This window comes from Peromyscus maniculatus, chromosome 13, assembly GCF_049852395.1.
Source record: "Peromyscus maniculatus bairdii isolate BWxNUB_F1_BW_parent chromosome 13, HU_Pman_BW_mat_3.1, whole genome shotgun sequence".
NCBI lineage: Eukaryota > Metazoa > Chordata > Mammalia > Rodentia > Cricetidae > Peromyscus > Peromyscus maniculatus.
Genome location: NC_134864.1, coordinates 19,897,243 through 19,912,883, shown reverse-complemented (window position 1 = coordinate 19,912,883; position 15,641 = coordinate 19,897,243). Strand labels below are relative to the sequence as shown.

At 39.7% G+C, this 15,641-nt stretch overlaps 1 long non-coding RNA gene across 3 annotated transcripts; it reads right to left on the bottom strand.

Moving 5' to 3' along the window:
* Nucleotides 1–2,061: 2,061 nt before the first annotated feature.
* Nucleotides 2,062–14,034, bottom strand: LOC121821964 (uncharacterized). Of its 3 annotated transcripts, XR_013043989.1 has the most exons (6): nt 13,925–14,034; nt 9,617–9,735; nt 8,713–8,855; nt 7,254–7,331; nt 5,325–5,541; nt 2,062–2,165 (listed from the first exon to the last, which is right to left on the bottom strand). It is a non-coding gene; the product is annotated as an uncharacterized LOC121821964 (long non-coding RNA). The 3 variants fall into 3 exon arrangements; XR_013043988.1 differs by lacking the exon at nt 2,062–2,165 and having other exon boundaries at nt 4,952–5,541; XR_013043990.1 differs by lacking the exons at nt 2,062–2,165; nt 13,925–14,034 and adding an exon at nt 11,830–11,865 and having other exon boundaries at nt 4,952–5,541.
* Between the last annotated feature and the right edge of the window lie 1,607 nt (nt 14,035–15,641).

Sequence of the window (15,641 nt, the reverse complement as noted above, 5' to 3'; positions counted from 1 at the left end):
AAATCACACTCACTCATAATCTCAAATAAAGTGCAAAAGGAGGAAGTCACAAAAGGAGAAAGATAGACCAAAGTCCTTCTCCCTCCAATTACTCAGACATTAAGCAAAAGCTACATGGGAATTGCCTAGTCAACCAAGACTAACTGAGTATCGGCGTCTATGGAATAGGAGATTATCTTGGCACGCAGCATACCACGTTCCACAGCACTTCTCCCTTAATAGAGCACATACATCTGTCTAGGTATTAAAATCTGAGGAACCCGTGATAGGGTTTTCATGGAGCAAAAAGACTAATTGGAAACTGGATTCCTGTGGGATATACCCTGGATTGCCTAAGGATGGAGATTTAAACGGGATGGAAGCAGAAGAGGAGAAGGAGGTTGAGGAGGAGAAACACTCTAATACCTCTTTTGTAGGAACCCCAATAGTGTGTGTGTGTGTGTGTGTGTGTGTGTGTGTGTGTGTGTGTGTGTGTTATATCCGGTATCAATTGACAGAATGAAGAGCACAACGCTTTGATAAAGAGCAAGAATGGAAGTGTACATTCTGCCTCTGTGTAGTAGTAGCTCACAGCTGCACATGCTCAGTTGGAATCCCTCACTTGGTGTTAAGATGTGTGTGTAATGGTCAGACATGAATTCATTTATTGAGGGCTTAGTTTCTATGATTGGTGAAAGGGAATTCAAATAGTTATCCATCACCCATCTATTGCTGTTCAGACTGCAAACTCACATAGCAATATGGAAATGAATGTGGAGGTTCCTCAGGAAGATGGACATTGATCCACCTCAAGATCCAGCTGTACCGTTCTTGGCCATATACCCAAAGGATGCTTCATCCTACTACAGAGACACTTGCTCAGCTATGGCCATTGCTTCTCTATTCACAATAGCCAGAAAACTGGGGGAAAAAAAAAAACCTAGATGTCCTTCAACAGATGAATGGATAAAGAAAATGTGGTACATTTACATAATGAAATAGTATTCTACCATTTAAAAATGAAATCATGAAATTCACCAGTAAATGCGTGGAACTGAAAAAAAAAATCATCCTGGGCAAGGTGACCCAGACCCATATGGTATGAAATCCTTTATACGCAGATGTTAGCTGTTAAGTCAAAGATAAGCAAGCTACAACCCATAGAACCACTGAGGTTAAGTATACAGTAAAGGGCTGGAGGAAGAACAGAGCTCAGGAAAGGGAAATAGAATAGATAGTTATGGATGGGGTGCTATAATTGGAAACCTTAACTAAGACAGACATGTATATGAAAATGCCACAATGAAGCCCATTTTTTTTGTATGCTAACTTAAAAAAAGTCAATCTAAAAACTGTAATCTGTAGAGAAGTTTCTCAATATTCAGTTTATTCCCAATGGTGAGCTATCATGACATAGGCAGCATTAAGATCCTGGGGGGAAATAATCATGATCCAGAAACTTAAGCAGAAAGTTTTTTTTTTTTCCAGTATTAGAAGGGAGGCTAATCAAATAAAACAGCACTCTAGGACCACTGTGGTTATCTGGTGTCACTCTCATTGACTGGGCACTGAGTTGGTGCTTCCCTTTTTTCCCAGGCATGTGCTTGGAGCTCTCAAGAGGAAGTCCAAGGCCATAATAAAACGTGGGATGGAATCACCAGGAATCATATGATATGGGCTCAGAGCGACCGATGGTCCACATTCTCTGAGAAAGTGTCTTAGATGTGTCTGCACTTGCTGACTCGCTGAAAAAAAAAATCTCTTGAGGTGCTGGTTTCTGTTTGTTTCATGATATGGACATATCACAACTTCCAAGTCATAGAAACAGGAATCTGAATGCTGTCTAGGCCATTCACTTACAGGTTTCTCCTCCAGCTCCTCTGGAAGGCACTTAGTAATGGCATCTTGCTTAGATGCGCTTACTGCTTATATGAACTCTCCCTTGCCAAGTAACAAGCATGATGATTGGTCTGTGGTAAATGCTCAGTGACAATTATCACCAACAAGAGCATTCGGAGTAATACCTAACACATTCTGAAACATAGTAACTGCCCCATCTTGTCTTTGTCTTTCAGCACTTACATTTTGTTTCTCTCTTCTGATTTTTCTTGCTTCCTCATTCTGAGATACATGGCTTTCCCATACTCTCTAAGCTTCTCCCCTGGTCTGTGTGCCTTGCATTCTCCCTGAGGAAGACATGATGAAAACATTCCTGTCTGACAGAATCAGGCAGGCTCAACAGATGGTATACCTGAGACGCCTGCTTTATAAAAAGAAACCCATCAGGATTCATCCTCCTGTGAGTCTCTCACTTCAGAACAGTCCTCCAGGAGTCCATAGTCACACTGCGATAGTACATTTATTTAAAAACCTTTTTAAAATGTTCCCTTTTTGTAATTGCCTTCAGAACCTTTCCAACATCCTCTGAGAAGACACATTTTTATGTATGAAGGTGCACTTCATTTGAGAGAGGGAAATTTCTTGAAACCAAAATTGATATAGTGAGTGAGCTATCTGGGTGGTGCTGTTTTTCAGTGAAATGTAATTTGTCAAATATCAGTATGGTTTTCTTTCATGACCTTTGGGCATTTTGAAGGTAAAGTCCTATGATATTTTACATAAGTTTCAAATTCTGGAATCAATTGAAAATTTAAAGGTTTTTTTTTTTTTTTTGAGACAGGGTTTCTTTGTGTTACCACCCTGGCTGTCCTGCAACTAGCTTTGTACACCAGGCTGGCCTCGAACTCACAGAGATCTACCTGCCTCTGCCTCCCGAATGCTGGGGTTAAAAGTGTGCACCACCGCTGCCCCACAAAGTTGTTTCTTTGAAGGACAATTATATCAGATGTTTATATCAACCCTTTGCATTTAGTTAAAATAAGCATGTCACATAGATGCATATGTGTGCACATGAATCATGTTATGCTTTTAGCAAACCCAGGCATGGTGACATTTGTCATATATATAATACATAAAGTAAGAAAAATATGTGACAAATCTAGACCATAGAAATGTTTGCTATGGAGTAGATCAGACTTCTTAATTTCATCAACTTGAGATGCACAGTCCAAGTGTGATCTGAAAGTACTTATGGCTTAGTGGAAACCTTTTGATCTAAACACTAGTTGATAACACTTGCAAGCCACGTTTAGACTGAATACAGATAATAAAATTAAATAAATAATACAGATAAGAAACTGAATACAGTTTCTTACTCACCAAAATACCTTGTTAACCACTACTTTTTGGCTATGCAATGAACATCTCCTATAATCTTGATGATTGCCAGGCTATACAAGATAGCAAAGTAGTTTATGAACTATCAAAAGAGATTGAAGTGTTGTTCATTATTATTGTGGTGTTAAACATATTTAAGTTTTCCTTTCAAAACTGACACTTTAAGTTGATGATTCATACATGGCATACTAGAAAATTTTGTTGCTGCACATGTATGAGTGACTCACACCTCTCTCCTAAACAACCATAAAAGACTAAGAACATTGCTTAATGGTTTCTATGCTTCTTTCCTTTTAAAAAAATATTTATTTTGTATGTATGAGTGTTTGCCTGATTGTATGTAAGTACAAGATGTGCACACCTGGTACCCACAGAAGTCAGAAGAAGATGGCAGATCCCCTGGAACTTGGGTTATGGATAGTAGTGAACGACCACGTGGGTTCACGAGAACCTGAGTCTTATACAAGACCAAGGGCTCTGACTCCCTCAGTCATCTCTCTCCAGCCCCTCTGCTTCTTGTCTTGATGCCTAACTCATTTTCAAACCATCTCTATGTCAGGTCTATCCTTAATGTCACCTCCTACATCTTTGCAACATTTTAAAGATGAGAGAACAAACATTAGAAAGTTTAATTCCTTTCCCCAAAGCTTCTCATTCCTGAGGCAGGAAGACAGAGATGCGGAGGCAGTCATAAGTGAAATGAAGTTTATTGTTCATTACCAAAGAGGCCCTGGTGGCATGAGAATCCTTCTTCTCGATTGTTGGTCAAGATTGTAGAAGGTACTACTAAGACATGCAGGCTATTGCTTTTTGCCCTTGGTTGTCACCCATAGATGGAAGGTAAATTCCTGTTGCTGAAGAAATTATAGACTTAAGGCACAGGACCAAGAGGACCGAGTTGGAACTGACCTGAATCCTTCTTCCCTGAAGACTAGCTTTCATTGTAGCTGAAGGCAACATGTAAGCTTCCAAAGGAGGGAAGCAACCAACAGTTTTACACAGCTATGATGCCTATGAACTACAACAACGACAAGCTTGGCACAATAACCTGAAGGATGCAGTAGCGGTACACATACCTTGGTGGTAACCAATAGCTCTCTACTTGGTCTTGACTTAAGACTCACTCAACAAGAGGGAAATCATGTCTGGTCCTGAAAACTTAGCCAACAATCCAGGGCTAATAAAGTCATAGATCTTGGAGGAGAATCTACAACCCATCTGCTAAACCAGCATAATCCCCAGTTACATTCCAAAGTATTTGTCCTTATAAACACAAATAAGTGTAATTCTCACCCCATATTAAGGAAACTTATCTTTGCAACAGCAGAGGCCATGGCAGAAAACCACAATCAGTCAAAATGCAGGGTTGTAAAGCTCAGTCCCAACGAATACATCTACTACATAACTCCCACACCTAGGGCTCCGTGGACATTGCTGAAGAGGGCAGCAGAAAGAGACAGGGGATTAGGGTGTTTACTGTGAGATTGTGTCTCTTTGTAATGTCAGAAGCTCCACCCATAAAGTCTCAGCCACACGAGAGGAACAAGGACAACAAAAGATGTTCCAAAGTGGAAGGGGGGAAGCCCATGAGCCCTCAAACCCTCCACAAAGAACCACAGGCAACGGAGAGATGCTGACACTGGGAGAAATAGTCTTTCCCAGGGAAGAGCAGCACATCAACTGGTTATCCAATACCAGATGTTGGTTAGCCTTGAAAAAATACATACAGGTGACCTTATAAAGACTAAGCAGGATATATTTTGGAATATCCATGTCTATACATATGCATACATACATGTAATGAGACAAGTAATGAAAAAAAGAGAAAGTCATGAATTTGAAAGAGAGCAAGGAGGGATACATGGGAGAGTGGGAGAGTCTGGAGGAAAGAAAGGGAAGTGGAAAAATAATTATAATCTCAAGAATAAAATAAAAATGTCAATAAATAATTAAACTTGAAAGGAGAAAGAAAAAAGAAAAGAAAGGAAGGAAGAAAGAAAGAGAAAGGAATCAAGGAAGGAAGGAGGGAAGGAAGGGAGGAAGAGGAGGTCCTGATGACTTAAACTGGTTTGAGCAAAGGCTATGACTGAACCCTTAAGAGGTCTTACTGGATGTAAGGGAAGAGTCATGATATTCCATAACCAGCTCTTGAGTTTCATGGTTTTTCTTTTGTTGTGCTGTGTTTTTCTGTAGCACTGAAAATTGGGCCCAGGATCCCATTCATGATTATTGTAAAGTCAGACATTTCATCCTTTTCTTCTGGTGGCACAATCCACATGCTTTCTGGAAACTTCCAAGACTTTCCTTAGACTTCAGCATTTATCTCTTTATAAGTCCAGTTTATTAGGGTCCCCAGGAAGCATGAAAGAGAGAAATAGAAAAGTTATTCACATGCTTGTTCATCTTTAAATGCCACATTATTCACACCAACACACTGAGATATTAAGACACTTTTCTTGACAAGTTCTTTTAGGCAATAAAAAGAATCCTCTGCCATTTTCACTTATATGAACTATAATTTTCTTCTGTGTGTGGGTTTGTCTACAAGCATGGGATTTGGTTTCTTCATTTATTTTCATATATGTGAAATTCAACCGATAATTTAAGTAGGAATAAAAAAAACTCCAAATATTGGTGTTGAATTTGAGATTTTTCAACAGCTTTCTCTGTATCTTGTTATCCATGACAATCTAGTGTCTCACTAGTATGGAAAACTAAGGGTCGCTTAACCATAAATAACTAATGAGCAAAGGTATACAGGATGAGTTGGCCATTCTCAGTATAGCTAAGAACAAAGAATGATTGGTAGTTTGCTTATGGGATTGAATTTTATTTCCATATGTTAACTATAATTGAGGCCCTTGAATTGATAATGTATTTATCTTTATAAGTAGTGAGAATGGGCTAACAACAATGACCATGCTTGTAAGTGCATGAACTATGTAAGGGAACTGTGAGAAATTTGCATTTTAAGAGGTGCAGCAACAACTTGACTTGACTTATCCATTAACTATCCCCCTGAATATTTTTTAGTGGCACTGGAGATTGACTCCTCTATCTCAAACATTTAGACAAATGCTTTATTACAAAGCTACACCCTAAGCCCTCTACTTTTTCTTCTGAATGCCAAATTCTCCAAATTTACTTAGGGCAAGGATATTCCTGAATAACAACTTATAGTAAGTATTATGTAAGCAAGAGTTGTCTGAAGAACTTATGAAGAAATAATATAAAAAGGGAGAACATCAAATTGTATCCCTTTCGGTCACCAATCATCCCTGCCTGGATGTGACCAGTATGGCAACAGCCATCTTTGATTAGCAGGCCAAGTGGAGGATGAGAACTATGATCAAATCAGGGCGAAGCAGCAGGATGAAGGGGACCACGGAGCACCCTAAATCCAAGGCCTCCTATCACCAGACTTCTTCCATGTGGGAGAAACCAACCACTTCAATCTGTCGTTCTATCTTGTTTCTGTTACTAGCGAATTCAACTCCTAATGATACCTGGAATAAAGCTGTTGTCTACATTTAGGAAGCAGTGTGTCTTGTTAGTCTGCTGCAATGCACAGTCCTCTGGGAGTGGTAAAATGTTACTGAGAGCATTTCCTGCAGGCTTTGTAAGAGTCATGTCGTTTCAGAGTGAAAATAAAGGTATTGGAAGAATTGGGAATGGGGGAAACTTTGTCTTATTCTCACATAATTGATGATCAAGGGACTTTTTTATAGGGATGGTTCAGAAGAGCTCTGCTACCCCCTCAAAAACAGGTGGCTCCCAGAAGCAGCAAAATGTATTAACTCAAGAGAAAACAGTGAGGACCTGTTCATCTGACATGTTTCCCCCTTGAATTAATAGTCACTTTCACAAGCTAAGAATGGAAAATAACTAGGCAAGAAGGTTCCACCTATGGGCTATTCTCGTCGCCAGGTATTCACACACCATACCCCGTCACACCCTAAACTTTTACTATGGTCTTCTCATATCCATCAGTCCTTGCTGATTTTAATTCAAAGATATTTTACAGAAATATTTAGTACCATTCACTCCTCTTTCTCTTTGAAGTTCCAGGCATTATAATTCAGCTATTTCTTGGCTCATAAACTTGGCGAGGTTTTCTGAAGAAAAAAAAAAATCTCATTGGCAGAGATGTTTCTCATATGCTGACAGTTTAGCTTATATGAAATTGCTGAGTAATAGGAAGGGTAAAACTAAGATTGTGTGGGCAACAGGAAGTAAATGGCCCTCCGTAAATGAATCTAAACACTGGTGTTTGCTTGTCTAGGAAGAGGGAGGTCCCTCTAAAGCAGCATTCAGCGACCTTTCACTAAAACTGTTTATTCAATGTGATTTCTCCTCTGGATGGAAAGTGGTCTTGTCTTCTCCAAGCCTTTCCTTAAGTACCGTTTCGAAGGTAATTCTGCGAGGCCACGTTGCGAGCTGCCTTCTCTAACTCTTTTTTGGAGAGGAACACAGCTGGAGGCTTAGGCCCACTCAGGCTGCCTCACTCTCGAGGAACCCTTCATCTCAAAACAAATCTCTTAAAAATATTCCTTGGAGCAAATCTTTGTAGACTGTTCTACTCGACATCTCATAAAGACTGGAAAAAAGGAAGCTCTGTGCACCTCCATCTCTGCGCTTGAAGCACATGGAAAATATTAATTAGCTAAGTCCTTGAGTACACAATGAAGGAGACATCTGCCCTTGTTTTCTCCATGCTAAATCCTTTTCCATGCTTACTATAACTAAAAAAAAAAAAAAAAATCACAGGAAGTAAAAATGGCTCAAATTAAAAACACACTGTTTCATACAACATCCTGTCCTGCTTAACAGTGCCATAATTCCATACACTGTAAATAATTAGATAGGGATATTATAAAATTAGCTCCAATTTGCATAGTAATGCTTTACTATTATAATTTAGTGACTTCATTTGCAGGAATTTAATAACAATTCAGCTTACATTTTCTGCCTTAATGTATTTGATACAAATAATGTCAAATTTATAGATGATGAGGTTTATCAAGGGAAGGACATTGTATTTTATAGGTGTAATATTCCACACGGTATGGTCATTCTAGGCTTCTTAAATCAAAAGTTGGTCCCTTTCTTTACTGATTCTGGATTTCCTCCCTGTGAGGTAAGAAAAAAAAAATCTGAGATTTCTGGTGATCTAGAGCAAAGAGAATCTCCCCATTGTACACTCAAAGATACCTGAAACAGCTTAAAATATCTTGTGTGAGCATTTCCTCAAAGATTTTTCCCCCTTCAGGAAACTATAGAACTTAACCCTAAAAACATTTTTAAAATCATATATCAAGTTTAAAACCAATCATTTTTTAAATCCTAGAATAGAAGAGCAAATTATATTAAAAGGTGGTTTTATGGTATTTATCATCTCAGATGTTAATTCAATGGATATAACCTTTATCATCTTTTGAATTTATAGTATAATTTCACCCGATGAAAACTAAATTGTCGTATAAGCTCTGCTTTTACCCGAGGCCTTGTACTCCCGGGGTTACTGGGTCAATGATAAAATCATTGCAAGTCCAAATCAATGCTTTCCTTGAAGAAAATTTCTATGATCACCATTAGAAGAGTCCATTTCTTTTTCACAAATAAAACAGGCAGTAATTTTCCTAAAAAACAATAAAGATGATTAGTACCTGCACATAAGCATCCTAATTTGTCAAAGCACCCAGTTACTATTGAAAAGACTCTCCTGGCAATAATGCTTATTGCTCATTCAAAAATTCAAGAAGGCTCATTCTTGGTGATGCTTCACACATCCTTTGTTGTGAAATATTACTTTAAGATGTGTTACATTCGTTTATGCTGTGGAACATTTGTTTAATGATACAAAGATGCATTGCATTCTTTTATGTTGCATTTGCTTAACTCTGTAAAGCTGTGTTACTTTGCCTGTCTAAAACATCTGATTGGCCTAATAAAGAGCTGAACCGCCAATAGTTAGACAAGAGAGAGGGACAGGTGGGGCTGGCATGCAGAGAGAATAAAGAGGAGGAGAAATCTAGACTCAAGAGGGAGGAATGAGAAAAGGAGAAGGAGAGGAGAATACCAGGCGCCATCCGCCCAGTCACATAGCCAGACACTGAGTAAAAAGGAAAGAAAGAGATAAAAACAAAGAAAGGGGAAAAGCCCAGAAGCAAAACATAATTAAAGAGAAATGGGATAATTTATGTTAGAAAAGCTGGCTAGAAACAAGCCAAGCTAAGACTAGGCATTCATAAGTAAGAATAAGTATCTGTGTATTTATCTGGGTGGTGGGCCCCCAAAGAATAAAAATAAATAAAACAAAACAAATGAACCAACAACAATCCTGATTCTGTTCATGAGTGTGCATCCATGTGGGCTACTGGCTAAGTGAGGGGCATCTCACTTGCTAGGCTGGAGCTGGGTGATTTCAGAAGAGAAGCAGCTTTTCCAGATTACACAGGGCCAGTGTCTGAGTTCACTAAAGTTCTTGGATGTTCCAGCTTGGTAGAAATGCAGCTTGGCCTGATGAAAAAAAAAAACAAAAAAAAACAAAAAAAACTGTTTCTTAAGACTCTCTTTTTAGCTTAAGTCCATAAAATCAAATAAGGCCTTGTGGGGCATAATCTGGAATAATTTAATTCAAAACAGTAATCCTGCAATAATTGTAATGAGGAGGACTGTGGAAATGAGTCACAGCAGCTGTCAACACTCCTCAAGGTACATCTGTATCTTCTCACATTTTGTTGAGATGTGAATCCATCTGCTCCTGACAAGAGGTATCAACATGAACTTCATCAATGTGAACAACTGATCACAAGAATTAGGCAAATTAGCCAATTCCTACCCACTCCTACCCCTTTCTAAGTGACAATGGGTTTTCTGTTATTTTATCAAAACTCTTAGGTAAGTACTTTAACTGTACATTTTGATTTCCCAAATAACCAGCCTTTCCTTCAATATTACCATCTCTGCGTTAAGTTAGTACTACTGACCAAAATACTTCATTCATAGAACTTTCTAGAAAATTTGCTAATTGGACAACTGTTTAGTTTACAGTGTTCTACATTTTCAAGAATCTGTGTTGCTACATAAAAAGCTTTATAGCCTGTATATTCTGGTTTATTTAAAGGTAACTGACACATTAATAGACAGAAAACAAATGATGAAAGAAAAATGATTAATATAGATTTCAAACCATATAGGGAAAAAAGTGGATGTGGTAATAAAAATGTATACATGGCTTAGTAGACAGACTGGTTTTATGTGTATCTTATACATAAATCTTTCAGTCGAGGGCCTGAAAGAATGTATTTGAATTAATCTTGTGTCAATGACATGGTTTCTGCCATCAGCTTTGCAGGATGCAAAACTTTCCCTTGAAAGGTATTCTGCATTAGTCTCTCTGCGTCTCCATACATAAACTGTCAAACTATAGCTAAAACATACTGTACAGATAGAATAAAGATAATGTGGACTTCGGTGTATATTTTAAGAATATAACTGTAAGAAAGACTGGAGCTCGAGTCCTCCCAGCTAAGGCTAAGATATGCCAGCTGAAACTGGTCTCAGTCATCTTGGATGGACATGGCTTAGAAGCTTTTCCTGGTAGCAGTCACATCCTATGAAAACAAACGAAAGATACTCTAGGACTGACTTGAGGAAATAAAACACCCTTTTAGTTCATGCCAAACCTACTCCCCCTGGGGGAAAAAAAAACCAACAAAAGGAAACAAGCACCCTAGGGTGTTTTCTTCCACCCCCGTTACATTAAAATTGTAAGGGAGTGTACAAAACAGGAAAGACTGATGACTAGTCAATTCATTTTAGTCACAAAATGAGATCTCCTATGGTCATCAGACAGCTAGATAATGATTCTAAAGGTTCAGTTCTGGAAATATATATATATAAATTTTACAGACACCTATACTATCTGCAACATCCATTTATTTTTGTTTAAAAACAGTTTGTTAAAAATAACGTAGAAAGGGGCTGGAGAGATGGCTCAGCTGTTAAGAGGACTGGCTGCTCTTCCAAAGGTCCTGAGTTCAAATCCCAGCACCCACATGTGGCTCACGACCATCTATAATAGAATCTGATGCCCTCTTCTGGCAAGCAGGTACACATGCAGAACCCTTCATACATAAAATATAAATAAAGTTGAAAAATGTGAAAATAACATAAATATAATTTCTTAGAAGATCATTTGTCATAAAGAGTTGGAGTTGTTCAATGTCAGGTCTATCTGCTATCTAGATTCATCACTAAGGGTAGTGAGCACAAGGGCTCCAAGCTCTTGACCATAATGAACAGAGTTCTCTACCATTACTGGCTGCACTCTGCTCAGTTCTGCTCAATACCATTCCTATCCTTAGCCACTGGCACTTAATAGATGTCCTAGTTGTGAAAATATCTAAAGAGCTAACGAGAACCATAGTGTAATTACTCAATATTGTGTCTTTGTCCAGCAGATGCGTAGTTAAGTCCGAGCTAGAGCAAGCACTGTGCTCACTGCTATGCCGGAGGAGATTCTGTCCCGTTTTTTTAAGTGCCTGCTCTGTGGGAAGACTGTTCATTAAGACCCCAGTTAAACAAAAGAAGACAATGAACTTGCGTGACCTGGTGTGGTTTTCAGCGCACATATCTTCTCTCTTCCTAAAAAGATATATTTATATTAAATATATATATATATAATATGCATATATAAACAAGAATAAAAAAGCTCATCTGAGTTGATCACAATTTTGATTATGGCTATCTTGTTCCCACATTATTATTTCAAATTATTTTTAGAATCTGTTAATTACTAATATACAGAACCATCTTAAAATTGTAAGGGGGAAAAAGGCTATGCTGGGTCTACAGCTCAGTAGCAGAGTGCTTTCCTAGCATGTGTAAGGCCTTGGGTTAGACCCCCACTGTAGCAGAACAAACTGGAACAACAGCCTGAGTTGAATCCCTAGGACCAAGCTGAAGATCGAAGGAGAGACCCAACTGCACAAGGTTGTCCCCACTTCCACAGGAGCACCAGGGCACACATGCCCACCTGTCTCTATAAAGTTCCATGGTATGGATGAAAGAACATGGGATATCCGATAAACATAGATGTAGGACGAAGGCTTAAATCTGAGTCACCTGACCCAGACAGCATTACTTTAACACTCTCTGTGCTAGTCCTCGTGCTAGGAAGTGCTGGGATAAAATGCTAATATTAACCTTGCTTTGAAGAACTGACAGATTCTCTTGACTTCCCTTGGAATCCAGCAGGAGACATCTGCAAAGACTGCTGGTCCTCCTGCCACCCTGGAGACTGTGCTTTGCCTGGACTGGGGTGCAACCTGAGCGAGTTCTTCAAAGCGGCCCTGTGACTTTACCGTGCAAGTAAGGAGTGGCTGTCTCTCCTCCCAGATTGTCATCTACCTGGGCTCAGCTACCGCAGAGCCCCCTCGGCAGGACAGACCGCAGGACCACCTGTGGCAATTTGCTAAGCGTCCTGATGCCCAGATCCATAGCCACGATCATGAGTCTCTTAGTCTAGGATGGAAAGAATGTGCATATTCAACCAGTGCTCCGAGACACTCAGGCATGCGCCACTGGGCTCCGACCTTGAGAAATACTGTGAATCTCTAGAGGGCAAATACCAGAGAGAAAAGATTTCAGATGAGAGCAGAGAGGTTATTCGAGGACTGGAAAAAAAAAAAAGAATAGGAGGAACTATTAAGATTATTTATTCCTAGAGCAGAAGCAAAGGAGGATTGAAAATATAGTTTTTTAAGAGGCTCCTGCTGGTGTCTCCTAAAGAGGAAGTGTGGTGTATGCTGGCCAGCTGTTCTCTATCTCCTGCAGGACAGATGATGAGAAAAGGGCCTTTAAACTGTAGCACATGGGCTTTGGGTTATGTGCAAGGAAGAAATTCCTGGCACCGAGAGTTGTTAAGTACTGATTTAGGTTATTAAGGAAGGCTGTGAAATGTTTTTTCTCTGGAGGTTTTCAAAACCAGTATAGATTTTCATCTATCTGGGCTGACTAAGGTATTATCCTGCCCAAAGGCAGAAGGAATAGACTAGATAACTCTTTACACTCCTGAATGGCCTGTGACTCTAGGATTTGTAACTAACAGCAATGGAGGTTAAATGTGAGTGTAGAGGGGTTACCAGAATCAGTGGGGGTGGGTGGGGTGGGGTGGGGTGGGGTAAAACACTTAGTATGGCAGCCATTTAGCTCATAGAAATTATTTCTAAAATCCTGTTTCAAATCTACGGAAATTGTCATAAGGTTACACACACAAGAAATCCTAGAAAAATGATTCAGTATGATTATAGCTGGATTCTGTGGCATTTGAGTCATTCCTCACTCCAAGTTCTGTGTTTGGAAACTCTTTTCTGGTGGTTCTTACTCTGGGCATGTGTGGCCAAGAGAAGAGAGGTAGCCACGAAGAGGTCCTCAAGCACCCAGTACGGCGTCATGTTTTGACCATGAGGCCGGCAGGTTATACGTGTTTTTCTCTCCTCCAGCCCCGTGAAAGCAAAAGCTCTGTTGAGGAAAGTGTGGCTGAAAGGACTAAGGATCCCATTGTTCACCAGCCTCTACTCCGAGGACAGAAGGTCCACCCCAGATATGGCAGGCTGAGAAGGCTGGAGTCCCTGTTGTGCGTGTCTCAATTGCGTGGAGGTGGCACACATGGAGGGGTTAGTGTAGACAGAGGGGCTAATACCTTTTATTACACTCCATCGTCACCCACTCATGGAGCCAGGGTGTCTCTTCAAGAGAGGCAGCTCACTGTCCTTCCTCCAAGCTGCTGTGCTTCAGGGCTGAAAACAGTTCTTCTGGAGTGTGTAGACTCTGTAGAACAGAGCTTGGAGAATTCCAGTTCTGAGAGTTTTGAAGACAATGGGGATTCAGTGGAGGATAATTAAGAGGGTGTTAGTAGCTCCACAGTACGAGTAGCAACAAGTATAACGCAGCGCCACAGCCAGAAATGTAACAGAGAGAACTGTAGTCGGAGATGGCCAAGCATACCTCTCTTGGAATCACAGCCAAGTCTTGTTCAGAAAGACGGCCCTGAGCTGGGCAGGCTATGCAGAAGCAGTCAGAACAGGATTTGCAGGAGACTTCAGATCACTCACACTGGACACAGGTCAATCAACCCACAGAAAGCTGCCTGGCACTAGCACTGGATGCTGGCTGAGTACTAAGATGCTCTGGTCCAAGGGCCACACCCTTTAAACAGCACTGGTGCTATATGTCTCCTGGCAGTTAGGGAAACTATGCGTGTCCCAGGTGATTCTTTCTCCAGAGTAATCAGAGAGCTTTACAATTACTCATCCCTGCCTGGTCATGGATGTCCTGGAACATAATAGTACTTCTTAAGCCCCCTTCTTTACCCAGTGGTAAAGGGTACAAATCTAACAGACTACAGGAGCTGAACATAAACTTTGTCTCACAATACTTACAAGTAGCCTCTGTTGAAGAAGAGGCAGATCCTGGGAAAGTAGACTAAAAATAAAAATGAGTCTAAGTGACTTGGGCAGAAACATTAAGGCTGTGTAGTACAAGTGAAATAGGCCTCAAAGAATTAGCCACTAGCCAAATAAACAAATGGTTAAAAACACAAGTAAAAACAAAACAACCCAGCAGTGACTCCCTGAGGGACATGAGTATCCACAATTACTTACCTATATTATCTAATGTGAGTTTCAAATTAAAAAAAAAAGAATATTCAAAGAACACCTCTCCCCCAAAAATGGTACACATGTGTTAGAAAAATAGTAGGTGATAGAAACTGATTTTGGAGGAAGTACAATGTTAGGCTTAGCAAACATGGTCTTTATAGAATCTATTAAAATATGTTCAGAGAACGAAGAGAAACCATGTCTAACGAATTTAAGAAGACATAATGGCAATATTTTGTTAAATAGAGAATTAACAGAGAACAAACATTAAAAAAAATCGAATGGAAGTTCTGGAGTTAAAAACAGAGCCTGTCAAGATGGGAGACTGTCAAGATGGGAGACTGTCAAGATGGGAGACTGTCAAGATGGCTCAGTGGTTAAGGGACTGTAATGCTGTCATGGAGGATCTGAGTTCTATCCGTTAACTCCAGATCTGGGGGATCTGACACCTTCTTCTGGCCACATTGGGCATTGCCCTAAAGTCACACACACCCACATACAAATTTAAAAAAAATAGAAATAATACAATCATATGAAAAATTTGTAAGAAAGGCTCAAAATTCACGGGGGAAAGAAAAAAACCAGCTGACAAAGTTATATCAGTTAAAGAGTGTAAACCACTAAGAGACAGAAAAAGGGTGGAAAGCTAAACCAGTATCAGAGAAATCTGGATGCCACTGACTCTTTAAAATAAACTGATACATAGAGGAGAAAGAGCGAGAAATGAAAGGGTAGGGCTAAAATTTTCCAAAGTGGATT